Raw genomic sequence first — 13,541 nt, 5'->3', positions numbered from 1 at the left:
TCTGGCATTTCCATCTCTTTCAGAATTTTCCACAGTTTATTGTGATCCACACAGTCAAAGGCTTTGGCATAGTCAATAAAGCAGAAATAGATGTTTTTCTGGAACTCTCTTGCTTTTTCCATGATCCAGTGGATGTTGGAAATTTGATCTCTGGCTCCTCTGCCTTTTCTAAAACCAGCTTGAACATCTGGAAGTTCATGGTTCACATACTGTTGACGCCTGGCTTGGAGAATATTGAGCATTACTTTACTAGTGTGTGAGATGAGTGCAATTGTGCGGTAGTTTGAGCATTCTTTGGCATTGCCTTTCTTTGGGATTGGAATGAAAACTGACCTTTTCCAGTCCTGTGCCCACTGCTGAGTTTTCCAAATTTGCTGGCATATTGACAGCAGCCTTTCACAGCATCATCTTTTAGGATTTAAAATAGCTCAACTGGAATTCCATCACCTCCACTAGCTTTGCTCGTAGTGATGCTTTCTAAGGCCCACTTGACTTCACATTCCAGGATGTCTGGCTCTAGATGAGTGATCGCACCATCGTGATTATCTGGGTCATGAAGATCTTTTTTGTACTGTGTATTCTTGCCACCTCCTCTTAATATCTGTGTTAATGATGTGTTCACATCCTGAAATTCAAAACTCTGAAAAAATTAAAAGTTTTTTCATAATATTCTAAATGACAAAATCTTATCTGATCTGATCTGAATCCATTTTGGTCTTAATTACCACAATTTCTGTGAACAGGCATATACTTTAATGCAGAATTATTAAAGTGTGTGATTAAGGAGTCTTTGTTGCCAGTTCTTCCTTTTTTCACTCAACTCTAAACACTGGAGTGCCCCAGGGTATGCCTTTTCCTTTTCTATTTACATTCACTTCCTAAATCACCAGATTCAGTCTACTGAATTTGGTGGTGGTGTTTTAGTCAGTTAAGTCTTGCCCAACTCTTGCCAACTGATGGCCTGTAACCCGCCAGGCTCCTCTGTCCATGGAATTCTCCAGGCAACAATACTGGAGTGGGTTACCATTTCCTTCTCCAAGGGATCTTCCTGACTCAGGGACTGAATCTGCGTCTCCTGTGTTGTAGAGGGATTCTTTATCATTGAGGCACCAGGGAAACCCAGTCTTTTGAATTTAAATTCCATCTAACATGGATGATTCAAAAATTTCTATCTCCAGATAGAGACCAGCTGAGACTCCTCTTGGAACTCTACATGCATATTATCTAAATGCTACTTCACACACTGACTATATAATTAATAATTAGGCACTTCAAGCTTAACATGTCCAAAGTCAATTTGCCTTTTCTGAGCCCCTCAAATCTGTTCTTCCCACAGGCTTACTCATCTCAATAAATGCAACTCCAACCAGAAATATTAAGACCAAAAAATTTTAATCATCTTTGATTCCTTCCTTTTTTAAATATCCCATATGTCCACTTGGTCAGAAAAGCCTACTTTACCTTCAAAATCCCTGGAGAAGGAAATGGCAACACACTTCAGTATTCTTGCCTGGAGAATCCCCATGTTCAGAGGAGCCTGGCAGGCTACAGTCCATGGGGTTGCAAGAGTCGGACACAACTTAGTGACTAAACCACCACCACCACCACCTTCACAATGTATGCAGAACCTATTTCTCACTAATTCGACAGCTACGTTATCAAATCCAACTGATAATATCTGACCTGAATTATTTAAAAACATCCTGACTGACTCCTTGCTTCAGCTTTTGTATCTCTATAGAGCCTTTTCAACAGCATGGTAATCCCTTTAAAGGCTGTATCATATTAAGTAACTCCTCCACTCAAAAATCCTTTCAATGACTTCCCATATCACTCAAGTTCTCACAATGGTCTAAATGCCCTACAATCTCCTCTACTCCCTCTTCTCCTACCAGTTTTCCTGCTTAATTCCAAGGAGGTGGGGACACAAGTATTCTTCTGTTTTTCAAACATGAAATACTTCTACCTCAGGTCTTTGCACTTATTCTACCCGACAAGAACACCCTTCCCCAGATCACTGCATGATCTGCACTGTCACTTCTATTATGTCTTTGCCTATAAAACAGAAAACACCCAGCCCACATCCTCTCACACTCTATCCTGTTTTATTTCTCCTGCGCTTTTCTCACCATCTGGTGTACAATGTATTTATTTATTGCCTATACCCTTCCATTGGAATGTGAAGTCCACATGGAAATGGATTTTTGTCAGTTTAGTTCAATGGAGTATTCCAGCATCAACAACAGTACCTGGCACATAGGTAGTGTTCAACAAATATTTCAATTCATTCCATGCCTTATGTGGGTTACATCTTATTGGCTTCAACTTGTTCCTTTTCTATTCTTTTCCCTCCTCTTTCTTTCTTGTTTCTTAAATTCTAATGCCAATCCAGGGTTTTGTGTTACTAATGGTGAACTGATGGGTCTGCCAAATATCTTACTGATTAGTTATAAAAAGAAATTCTTTTAGGAATAAAAACAAATAATAAGTTATTCAAAAACAACTGCTTTTATACTCACTACTCAAAAGTAAACACATTTTAAAATTTATCAACATTTTTTAATTTTCATAATGAAAGAATACCAGAAGTTTTAATGTACATTTACAAATATAAAGTAGAATTTCTGTATTTCTTCCAAAAAGCTCAAAGCATTTTTTTACCAGCACTTATTTCCAAAACATTCCAGAGAAGAGTTTGGAGAACATGACTCTCTTCATTTTAAAAATGGAAAAAAACTGAAACCAAGTGACACAAATTATTAACAGAACATCAATAAATGGAAAAGAAATTTAATTTGAAAATATTGACCACTACCCTAGAAATATATGTAAGAAAAGAGAAATTTTATGTTTCCTTAACTTCATCAAGGAGGAAAAAAGAAAATCCTAAGGGCATATTTTGTGAATCCATTTAGGAAGACTGGAAAATCATGACTGGCAAACTCCACATACCAAATTTAAGTGTGTCTAGTAAAAACAAATTCAAGTTCTGAAGATACTTCACAACAAAGAATGCTTTTTATCTGCTAAACGTAAACTGCTTGAAAAGCAGTCCCTACAACAGCTGCCAAAATGTTGTTTTTGAACTTTTAAAGCACTGTTCTTTGTGAATGATATTCTTTCAGCTTTTGGAAAGATGTATCTATACAACCTAGGTTTTCCATCTCAGGGCAAGGATTCCATATTGTTACACAATTTATTTTGGTTCTTACTATAATATATTCCATTTAAAACACAGTTTCAAGGAGAAACACAGAACTAAGAATCCTAGAATGTCTTCATTCATGCTCAGAGAGGCAAATTCAACATTCAGCTAATGTGCAACGTTGGGGTTTATATTTTCACACCACTGAAACAATCCAAAAACGTCTAGCCCAAATTCTAGAGGAAACAACATTAAATATATGCACGAAGTCCCTTTTCCTAGATCATTTTATCTGTGAACAAAGTTTTTAGAAAATTATTAATTACAGGTGACCCTTGAACAAGAGTTTGAACTGCACAGGTCTACTTAAAGATTTTTTTCAGTAGTATATACTACAGTGCTATGTGACTCACAGTTGGCTGAATCCACACATGTGGAGGAACTGCATATACAAGGAACCGACTACGTGGATTTCTGACCACCTGGAGGGGCAGGCCCCTAATCCCCATTTTGTTCAAGGGTCAGCTATATATATTTTCTAAGTACTACAAATATTGAGTCCTTACAGTGGGCTTAGCATTAGTAATTTAAAATTAATAAAAATACCTAAATTTCACCAAGCTCTTAATATGTGCAAAGCGCTATGTTAAAAGTTTTATATAGATTATTTCATTTAAGCATCACAATCAACCCTCTTTCTAGAGATGAAAAAACAGGCGTGCCTGTTTGCGTGCTAAGTCACTTCAGTTGTATCCAACTCTTTGTTAATAGCGATTAAAAGGTAGAGTCTAGGTCTGTCTGGCTCATCTTAAACACTATGTTACACTGCCTCCCAAAGATCATGTTTACTGTTAAGTCACTTAGTTGTGTCCGACTCTTGGCGACCGCATGGACTGCAGCCCATCAGGCTCCTCTGTCCACAGAATTCTCCAGGCAGGAAATACTGGAGTGGGCTGCCATTTCCTTCTTCAAAGATCATGTTTAGTCCTGATCTTATCACTCCTCTCTGCTACATTTGCTATTTGAAACTCTCACCTGGCTGTTACGATCACATGTTCTACTGGCTCTCCAACTACCTCTCTAACCATTATATCATTTCCTTTATGGATTCATCATTCTTAATTTCAATAAATTCTTCATCCATTCAATAAATATTTTCAGAGTCTCTAAGCATGTTTTGAGAATTGTGACATCTACAGTAGATAGTCGTAAGTAATACAAATGTGGTCCTTGGTGTCATGAACCTTAAATTTTAGAGGTGAAGACCGATGAATGACTAATCATATAAATGTATTTAACTTCTAATAAACGTGAAGGTACTACTATTTGAAGTAGTATCAAGGAAACTTGGAAGGATGGGAAATACATCTTAGAAAAACATGTAACTATAAGCTGAGACCCAGTATGAGCAGGGATTAGCCAGGCAAAATATGGAGGTGAAAATAATCCAAAATAGGGGAATGGTGTGTGTAAAAACTCCCTGATATTGTAAAGGTAAACCAAAGGGAGAACGGTACAAAAGGAAAATGCAAAGATAAGTAAAAATAGCTTGGAGAAGGCCTTTTTAGTCTGCGTGAAAGATATGGAATGCAAAGAAAGGCTCTGAGTAGGGAGTAACAAGATACAATCTACATTTTAAGAAAACGCCTCTGGTTGCTATGGAAGAATAATCAGAAAGATAGCAAGAGTTGATTATGAAATAACAATCATAAAATTGACATATTAAGGCAGTAGCACTGGAAATTTTTTAAAAATTGATGAATTAAGAGATATTTTAGAGGTATAACTGATATGATTTGTCAATAAGGAGGAAGAGAAGAGGGAAAGAAAATATGAAGACTTGAGCAACTAGAGAATTCTACAGTGGTAGACCATTTAGACACTCCTTCAACAAATATTTACTAAGTGATCATTATGTAACAAAAACTTGTATAGCATTGCAAAAAACCCACAAAAATCCTGCCCTCATGGGGCTAACATTCGATAAACTGTTTGCCAGGATGAGAAACGTGAGATCAAGAGTTCAGTAATAAATGTCTTAAATCTTAGATGCCTGTGAAACATTTACACAGAAAGATCAAGCAGAGAGATAAAAATATATGTACATGATATATACAGTGGTAGTGGTTTAGTCACTAAGTCATGTCCAACTCTTATGACCCTTTGGACTGTAGTCTGCCAGGCTCCTCTGTCCATGGGATTTCCCAGGCAAGAATACTGGAGTGGACTGCCATTTCCTTCTCCATGGGATCTTCCTGACCCAGGGATCGAACCTCAGTCTCCTGTATTACAAGCAGACTCTTTACGAAGTGAGCCATCAGGGAAGCTGCTATGATAATATATGAATATAAAGTAAAAGGCATTTTATAAGTTTTTGTTTTAACTTGGTAAGAAAAGTAATTTATCTTATTAACTTTTCTTAATACGTAAAAACAATATTTTTTCCCTTTTTAGATATGTACACATTTATAATCACCACACTACATACTAAACAGTGTTTGCAGATTTTTAGCTTAAAATAAGTAAAATCTTGCTTGACTCATCTATAATATTTTCATGTTCCTCTGTGGTCTTTACTAAACACAGTTAAGAGATTGTAATCATTACTTTATATTTCAACATTCAAAACCAGATATAAATTAACTATATGAGGCTTTTACAAATTTATAGTTCATTATGCATTTAATTTGTCTTGGGTTTCATGCTCTTTAAAATTCTTATAGATGACTGTAATATTTCTTAGAATATATCATGTTAGCTAAATAATCACAGTACCACCAGAAATGTGGAGATCATCCTTGACTCCTCAACCTAACAACTAAAACTTGTGAAAACCACATAAATAATTTTTGATTACATATACTTCTAATTCCACGGCCACTGACTTGTCCAAAAAAATTAATTCTGACCCCAAATATAATATTGGCTTTCTAATTTCTTTGTATATTCATCTTGCTCTCCATCAGTCTTTTTCCCAAGATACAGTCAGAAAGATGATTTCTAAAAATAACCTAATTATGTCATTTCTCAGCTTAAAATCTTTGAAGTTTTTATGTTGACCTTTGGATATAAAAGTCCCTAATCCTAAACATAATTTAGATTTTCAGTATGGTACAGTATTTCAGGACACAAACTGGATCCAGAATGCACAGGCTCAGATTCCAGGTTCTGGTAGATTAATTTTGGGCAAGGCACTCCATGCCTTGTTGTCTCATCTGTGAAAACAGTTTCGGGGTTCAATGAACTAGTCCATAAGAAGTACTTACAAAAGTACTTCACACACACACACACACACAGTGTTTACTTTTTTGTTATTATTATCTTCCTCTACCTAACTCTAGCCACATCATTTCTCATTCTTCTGTGAGCAGAGCAGGAGCAAATAAAACCCCTCAAAAGCAGGAATATATGTATAACACAGAAACAGTTCTAAGCGTTCTAAGAACTTTTCAGTTTCCCAAATGTCTCCGTCATCCTCCCTCCAGAAGGACACATAGTTCTCTCTGCCTAGAACTCTTTTCTATTCCCTTCTAAGTCGACTACCACTCATCCTTTCCATCTCAGCTTAAAGGTCAGTTCATCAGGCAGACGCTTCCTAACCCCCTAGACCAGGGGAGATCTCCTTTTTAGAGGTTCATATAGCGTACTGTGATGATGTTGTGAAAGTGCTGCACTCAATATGCCAGCAAATTTGGAAAACTCAGCAGTGACCACAGGACTGGAAAAGGTCAGTTTTCATTCCAATCCCAAAGAAAGGCAATGCCAAAGAAGGCTCAAACTACCGCACAATTGCACTCATCTCACATGCTAGTAAAGTAATGCTCAAAATTCTCCAAGCCAGGCTTCAGCAATATGTGAACCATGAACTTCCTGATGTTCAAGGTGGTTTTAGAAAAGGCAGAGGAACCAGAGATCAACTTGCCAACATCCGCTGGATCATGGAAAAAGCAAGAGAGTTCCAGAAAAACATCTATTTCTGCTTTATTGACTATGCCAAAGCCTTGGACTGTGTGGATCACAATAAACTGTGGGAAGTTCTGAAAGAGACGGGAATACCAGACCACCTGACCTGCCTCTTGAGAAACCTGTATGCAGATCAGGAAGCAACAGTTAGAACTGGACATGGAACAACAGACTGGTTCCAAATAGGAAAAGGAGTACGTCAAGGCTGTATATTGTCACCCTGCTTATTTAACTTATATGCAGAGTACCTCAAGAGAAACGCTAGGCTGGAAGAAGCACAAGCTGGAATCAAGATTGCCCGGAGTAATACCAATAACCTCAGATATGCAGATAACACCACCCTTAGGGCAGGAAGTGAAAAGGAACTAAAAAGCCTCTTGATGAAAGTGAAAGTGGAGAGTGAAAAAGTCGGCTTAAAGCTCAACATTCAGAAAATGAAGATCATGGCATCTGGTCCCATCGCTTCATAGGAAATAGATGGGGAAACAGTGGAAACAGTGTCAGACTTTATTTTTGGGGGCTCCAAAATCACTGCAGACGGTGATTGCAGCCATGAAATTAAAAGACGCTTACTCCTTGGAAGGAAAGTTATGACTAACCTAGATAGCATATTCAAAAGCAGAGACATTACTTTGCCAACAAAGGTCCATCTAATCAAGGCTATGGTTTTTCCAGTGGTCATGTATGGATGTGAGAGTTGGACTGTGAAGAAAGCTGAGCGCCGAAGAATTGATGCTTTTGAACTGTGGTGTTGGAGAAGACTCTTGAGAGTCCCTTGGACTGCAAGGAGATCCAACCAGTCCATTCTAAAGGAGATCAGCCCTGGGTGTTCTTTGGAAGGAATGACGCTGAAGCTGGAACTCCAGTATTCTGGCCACCTCATGCGAAGAGCTGACTCACTGGAAAAGACTGATGCTGGGAGGGATTGGGGGCAGGAGGAGAAGGGGACGACAGAGGATGAGATGGCTGGATGGTATCACTGACTCAATGGACGTGAGTCTGAGTGAACTCCAGGAGGCCTGGCGTGCTACGGTTCATGGGGTCGCAAAGAGTCGGACACGACTGAGCGACTGAACTGAACTGATAGCATACTGTAAGTCCTGAGGCAACTTATACTAGTAAGCTACATGCTAAATATCCATATTCTACATGAGACCAGTTGCTTCATAATAACAACAATCCTCTCTGCCTTATTACTGCTTTATCCTTAGTAAAGTGCCTGGACCATAAGAGACGTTCAATAAATACCTAGTGACTGAATAAGCAAACGTGCGTATTACTATATTTTAATCATGTATACAGAGAATAGATAAAATGAAAATCAAAATACTAAAGAACTGGTATTTTAATTGTCTTTAGACACTATTCAATCTTCTCACATTGTTTTAACAACTAAAATTAAGCACTATGTGTACTACCAGTAAAAGCATAAGCAGTGTCCTAATTGGTTTAAGATATTTTACATTAAACCACTGAATCACAAACGTTACGTAAGTCACTGAAATCACAAAGAGCTAAAATATCATGAAGATACCAACAAAATTTGAACTGTGTTCCTAAATGATTTACACAACATAAACTACAAACCTGGACAAATTAAGCTTTTTTACTCAACTACAGAACAACCCTTCATTTAAAAGATAGGGAGAATCACCAACAATTCCTAACACCGTACTAATCAGCAATAAATCTAGCTATTTTTATATTTATATACTGTACATATTTCTTAAATTCCAAGATGCTACTGATTCTAAGAGGTTTCACGAATCAATGACCACATTTCCAGGGGAAAATTTTTTATAAACTACTACCGCATTAAATGTAATTATCAGCTGTGTTATTTCCTAATTTCAGAAACATTAAACAGGGAGGAAAGAATGTCTCTCATGACCAAAGAAATACTATATTATACCAACAAATTATTGCAGAAACTTAGAACAGGAAAGTGAAATAGCAGACATAAATTGTAACTAGTAAGCCACAAAAGTAAAATACACACAGAAAGAATTCCCAAAGCTAATCCTGAGGAAAAAATTATACTCATCAACTGTCTGTCAGGAAGATAATCTAATCAAAGCTTACTTTAGTTCTTCCTAATAAAGTTAACAAAGATCAAATATATATAACTTCTATTCTGTTTTTGAGAAAGGAGGGATGGGTCCATGATTGCAAGGAATGTGCAGGGACAGTGATCTCTATCCCTAGGGAATTCTAGAATGGCAACAGGAGGAAAGTACAAGTTAACATCAGAAAGATTTGCTCATTAACGAATTATTACACTTTGACCAGGATTAAAGGCTGTCAATTCAGGGTCAATCTACTTGGTTATACACTAAACAAGAGTCACTTCCAAGAGGGCACCATTTACTTTGTAAATATCTTACATTTGTTTTTCATAAAACTTTTCTGTGGAAAAATTGGAGTCGGAATGTAAAATGGTGCAGTTGCTTTGGAAAACAGTCTGGCAGTTACTCAAAAGGCTAAACAGAGTTACCACATAACCTTGCAATTTCACTCTTAGGTGTATGCGTATATGTATGTATGTGTGTGTGTATACCTAAGAGAAATGAAAATATTTATCTACACAAAAACTTGTACATATTCACAGCAACATTATCCATACAACGAAATGTTATTCATCTAAAAAACAGCATACAGTCATCCTCAGTATAGGCAGGGGATTGGCTTCAAAACCCCCCCCAGATACCAAACCCAAACATACTGATGCCCTTTACATAAAATGGCAAAGTATTTTCATATAACCTACATGCATTTAAATCACCTCTAAATTGCTTCTCATTCCTTACACAAAGTAAATGCTACATCAGTTCAGTTCAGTATATCGTGAATGCCGTATAAATAGGTGCATGCAGAAAATTCAAATTCTGCTTTTTGGAACTTTCTGGAATTTTTTCCGCCCATTTTCAATCCACAGTTAGTTGAATGCGAGGATGTGAAACCCAAGGATATTGAAGGCCAGATGCACTGATACCTGCTATAACATAGATGAACTTTGAAAACACTATGTTAAATGAAGGAAGCCAGCAACAGAAAACACTCTAACATTCCATTTGTATGAAATGTCCAAAAACAGCAAATCCATACAGAAAGAAAGTAGATTAGCGGGCTGACAGCCCTGGTAATTAAGGCTGGGGTAAAAGGGGATACCTGCACTGGAAAGTGCCTGCTAGCGGGCACCAAGATGAATGTTCTTAAATAGATAGTGGAGATGGGTGTAGAACCATGTGAATATACTAAATCACTGAATTGTATGTTTCAAATTAGTGAATTATATAGTACCTCAATAAATTATACCTCAATAAAGTTATTTAACATTTTTCTGGCAGATCAAAATAAAGGGTCTTGTGGAAGGGATTCCCTTCTTACTTTGCATAAATATAGAATACACTAGTGGCCATCCTGTAAAAACTTAAAAAAATATATTTATAGGCTCATATAGAACATTTATTTTTTGGTTGCACTGGATCTTAGTTGCAGCACATAGGATCTTCAATCTTTTGTTGCAGCATGTAGGTTTAGTTGTGACCTGTGCAATCTAATTCCTTGACCAATGATGGAATCCGGGCCCCATGCATTGGGAGTGTGGAGTCTTAGCCACTGGACCACCAGAGAAGTCCCTATAAAAAATCTTTCTGAGTTAACATTTCAATATGGCAAGAAGCTAATTTATTTGACATACGTTTGCTGCATGTGGACTTAATTAGCTATCCATTTGGAGAAAACAAAGATCCATTCCTCACTTTAAACTCAAGAATAATTTCCTCATATACTTAAGAACTATATATAAAAATAAAAGCACTTGAAGAGTATCTGTGACTATTTCTGTAGTCTATGGTTGAGAAACCTTAAAGCAAATCAGGAAACTAGAAACCACAATGGAAAATACAGACAGATTTGATTATATAAAAGCATTATATACCTGTAACATAAGATGTAAATAAAATCAAAGACAATACATTGGGAGAAGATATAATAAATATGAAAAAGGATTAATATCTCTAACACACACAGTTACTTCTGCAAACTAGACCAAAAGAAAAGATATACAGGAGATATACACAGACAACTGACATCAAAAGATGACCTGCCTCCCTAGTAGTCAGGCAGATGTCAACTAAGGCAAGGTATTTTTCAGTCATTACTTTGGCTGAAATTTAAGACTGATATCAACTAATATTGGCAAGGTGGGACAGGGACACTAGGGGCCACCATCACTTTGGAAAGTAGTATTTTCTATCATAGAAAAACAAAAGCACCAATGAAAGGCTATTATAGCAGTCCTTGATGTGCCACACACAAAAACAGTTAAATATATATATATACACATATACACAAATATACAGCCATATATGCTATTTTTAAGTAAAAATGCAAGCATGATCTCATATTCGTAAAGGGTAGAAAAAAACATACATATTTGTATGCACACAGAAATAAATATGAATGGATGATTATACACCAATTGATAGCACTGGTTACCTTTAGGGGAAAAGATTTGGAAGTAAACAGGAAAAAAAATTACTTATAAATATTTTTTCCTTGACCTATTACAGAGTTTATTAGTTTTATAACTAAGCACAAATCCAACAAAAATGTATTAAAAAAATTGAAATATACTGAAATATACATAGCTCCATATACGTACAGTATTCTTGCCTGGAAAAACCCATGGACAGGGAAGCCTGGCAGGCTACAGTCCACAGGGTTGCCAAGAGTCGGACACAACTTAGCGACTAAGCCACCACCATCGCTGCCACATGCACACACCTCTCAAGTCTTGTTCATATATACATAAAATCGAGAAATCTAACCCAACAGCTTTTGGATGTACTTTCTAACTCTATTATCCTAATACTGACTAGCTATCTTCTTTTTTGGCTCCATCACAAGGCATGTAAGATCCTAGTTCCCAACCAGGGATTGAATCTGCACCCCGTGCATTGGAAGCACAGAGTCTTAACCAGTGGACCTTTAGGGAAATTCCTGAGGTGCTATTTTCTTAATACAATCCTCTCCTTTTTGTTTCCATGCAAGACTACCACCTAGAACACAACCTCTTTTATCTTTTGTCTTACTGTAGTAAGAACACACTATGAGATCTACCAAGTTTTTAAGTGTACATTATTGTTGACTATATGTACAATCAGTACAATAAATCTCTAGAGCTTATTCATCTTGCTTGACTGAAACTTTATGCCTATTAAGTAATTCTCCTTTCCTTCTACATGCAACTATATGCTTCTTCAATCTAGATCAGAAAAAGAAAACAAATTGGACTTTACGAAATAAGAACTTTTGTTCATCAAAAGACACCACCAAGAGGGTGAAAACGGAAGCCACACATGGGATGATATTTGCAATGCACAGATCTGAGAAAGGAATTGCATTCAGAATATATATTAAGAGCAGGACTTCACAAGAGGATGCCCAAATGCTCAACACACACATGAAAAGATGCTCAACCTCACCAGTGAAATGTAAATCAATACCAATGAAATACTATTACCCACCAAAATGGCTAAAATTAAAAAGAATGGCAACACTAAAAACTGGGGAAGATGTCGAGCCTGAGAAAGTCATAAAGTCATACAATAAAACTTGGAAAACTGTTTGACTGTATTTACTACAGATAAAAATATGCTTACCCTGTGGCCCAGCAATTCCACTCCTAGGTATATGCCAAAGAGAAATCCAAAGAGAAATGAGTGCATACTGTTCACCAAAAGAGGGGAGATGGCCAGGTAAAGCTTCACAGCATCAACTTGAACTTTGTCTCAGAAGTTGGGTAGGTGTTCTCTAAGCAGCCAGGCACTGGGAGGAACATGAAAGTCATGGAGATATAAACGAATTGTGTGTGGGAATGACTGACAGTTCCAAACAGCTGAAGCACAAGGATAAGAGGCCCAATGAGACACAAAACTAAAGAAGTAGGCAATATCCTAACAGTGCTAGAGTATGTCCTGCCAAGGCACATGGTCAGATTTGGATTCAGAAACTGCATGCATTTCAGAGTGTGTGGGATATAGCTAGGGAACCTAGCTGGAAGCCATCCAGGGTAGGGCACAGATAGATGATTATCATTTTGCTGCCATTTTTCCAATTTCGGACAGTTACTTTTCTAAAATGCAGCCTGCCGTTCTAACATTGGTATGTTGCTTTAACTAGTCATTCTCCAGAAATTATTGCATTACCAAAATGGTGAAGAAAAAAGGAAGGTGGACAGATAACAGACAGTCTGGCAAAGATTTATTTAAACTACCATCCAACCATGATACCATATAAGTTTATTTCCATTTTTAAATGCAATCCCTATTGAAGAACAGGCAAAAAATGCAACTATTGTTACATAACAATTCATAATTAAGATTCTTCTGAAACAAAGTATAATAGCCTACAGTCAAAATTGCACAAG

General features: G+C 37.0%; 1 protein-coding gene across 7 annotated transcripts in view; it reads right to left on the bottom strand.

The window, feature by feature from the left end:
- ASH1L (ASH1 like histone lysine methyltransferase) overlaps positions 1–13,541 on the bottom strand; it is a 208,003-nt gene that overhangs the window by 180,032 nt on the left and 14,430 nt on the right. The window contains exon 2 of one of the 7 annotated variants that reach the window (XM_027530912.1): positions 12,775–12,940. The exons of 5 other annotated variants lie outside the window; for them this stretch is intronic. The gene's annotated coding sequence lies outside the window, so the exon portion shown is untranslated. Of the gene's footprint in view, positions 1–12,774; positions 13,481–13,541 lie in introns of those variants that run through there. One more of the 7 variants, XM_027530929.1, reaches the window with a different exon arrangement.

The sequence above is a fragment of the Bos indicus x Bos taurus genome, chromosome 3 (genome assembly GCF_003369695.1).
Source record: "Bos indicus x Bos taurus breed Angus x Brahman F1 hybrid chromosome 3, Bos_hybrid_MaternalHap_v2.0, whole genome shotgun sequence".
Taxonomy (NCBI): domain Eukaryota; kingdom Metazoa; phylum Chordata; class Mammalia; order Artiodactyla; family Bovidae; genus Bos; species Bos indicus x Bos taurus.
This window is presented reverse-complemented; position numbering and strand designations above follow the sequence as displayed.